Here is a 2,209-nt window from a genome sequence, read left to right as displayed (position 1 = left end):
CCTTTTTAAAGATTAAACAGGGAAATGATGGAAAATAAATGACATGTGGCAGACTGAAAAAACAGTGTCTAAAAGCGATCTCATGGATTTTTGTCAGATGACATCTCCACTGGCAGCAGCGTGTAGTCATAGAATCCTAAAATGGTTTTGTTTGGGAGGGATCTTTAAGCTCATCCATTTCCACCCTCTTGCCATGGGGAGGGACACTTTCCAGTTTGCTCAGTGCCCCATCCAGCTCGTCCTAGAGTTCCATGGATGGGGCATCCACAGCTTCTCCGGGCAAATGCATGTGCTGGGCAGTCAGTAAGATCAGCTCCACGGCAGACAGGCTCAGCCTTAGCTGCATGCAGGCACCCAAAGGAATCACTGCTACCATGTGCCAGCCTGGGGACTGCTGTGGTGGCAGGGAAAAGTGTTGGGGGAGGAATCAGTGGCAGCCCCAAATCTGGTGCGGGATCTGCTCTCGGTGCAGGGCACAGCACCGGGTCAGGAGGTGGCAGTGCCTGCTCCAGCGGGCCCTGTGGAATGCTCTACTCCAGCCCCACCTAATTCTGTATTYATTAGTCTGCATGAAATTAAATCATATTAAGGCATATTATTGAATGAGCTGATTCAATTTAACTTGAGTTTATTTGCTTTCAGTTGTTACATTATCTTTTAAAATTAGGCAAATTAAATCAGCTGGTCAAGCTCTGAGGTGCAGGCTGGGAAGGAAACAAAACCAAAACATTATGAAAACCTGGATTCCTAAACAAACATGCCTTTTTCAGGCATGCTAATTTCGGGGAATGCTAATTAAAACTTAATGCATGCACCAGAAACTACTCTGCAAGAATATTAATGGCACGGTACAAAGAAAAGTAGAAATACAGAGTTTCGGCACTTCACTTCTGGTATATTTTCCCAGTAAGATGAATTATTAGGAAAAAAAGATAACAGCTCCAAAATGTGTGTTTATTCAAGATCAAACACAGGGCACTTTCGTAGCACTGGAACATCTAGAGCTAAGAGTTTAGAGTACTTAATAAAGAGCATGTTTGTGCTTCAAATGCATTTTACTCTTTGTAGCCGAACATTTCACAGGTAATACCATCTAAACTATTTTAGTGTATTTTAGATTTTGTTGTTTCAACCTTTCAGAGGTGAGCTATCTCTACTAAATGTTGAGACTCACAGCCATTTAAATGAGTCAATACTTTTGAGAAATTAAGAGGAATTCTGCTTACCAAGGAGAAACATTCAGACAAGCCTTTCAGAGAGTTATTTCCTGAAAGGGTAAGTTGGAGCAAAGGTCTGTTTGCTTCATGTCCTTGAAGTAGAAGATTACATTTTTAAAATTATTTATATACCCAAGTATTTTAAGTGTGAAACAAAAAAAAAAATTGCTATTTATTGTTATTTGCAGGAGCCTTTGGAAGATCTTATTTCCTTCAGTGATTGAGCTATTAAAAATTCTTGATTTACTTTGTATTTGTTCTGTCCTGTATTTGTAGTGGAATCCAGTGTGGATTCCTAAAGCAGCCTATGAAGCATTTTTCTTAAGACCTGATCTCATTTGGTTCTTGTCAACAAGCAGCATCTAAGTTCTTATTCAAGAGGATTCTGTCTGCACAGACACATCCAAAAGTCAATGTTTGTTCAAAACACAGATTCTTACACCAATTCCTTCCTCCCTCGTCGCTTTTGCTGAGAAATGACACATGTAATTTTCAGTGGCATGTCAATAGCAGAATACTCTGTATTGTGGGATTAACAAAACAGATTGCACTGACATTGCACAGACATACTTCACTCCTCTGCTTCAACTGAATAGATTCTCTATATTCTCATGTCGAATTGTTTGCCTTAACTCACTGAGTCGGAATAATGTTGCATTCACATCAAGACGTTTTCCCCTACTGCAAAATGACTGGTTTCAGAGGATTTACATCAGGAATGAATTCAGTTTGAGAATGTTAATAGTATTTTCTATTTGAAGATTTTTCTCCATGTCAGTGTAATTCTTCTTTTCCTCAGTTTTTGTACCATATCATATTTGAAAGCTGTTTCTTTGAGTCTGCTCTTCACATGTCTTGCTTAAACCTTCTGTCCAGCTCTGCCTTTCTGACTTGAGCCACCTTTCGATCTTCTTGCTCTGTAGTTCCCTTGCTCTAACTTCTGATAGCTCATTTGTTCCACACCAAGTCTCTTTTATGTCCTCTCTTAGTTA

The sequence above is a fragment of the Malurus melanocephalus genome, unplaced genomic scaffold, assembly GCF_030028575.1.
Source record: "Malurus melanocephalus ecotype Western Australia unplaced genomic scaffold, MMel_1.1 scaffold_182, whole genome shotgun sequence".
Taxonomy (NCBI): domain Eukaryota; kingdom Metazoa; phylum Chordata; class Aves; order Passeriformes; family Maluridae; genus Malurus; species Malurus melanocephalus.
This window is presented reverse-complemented; position numbering follows the sequence as displayed.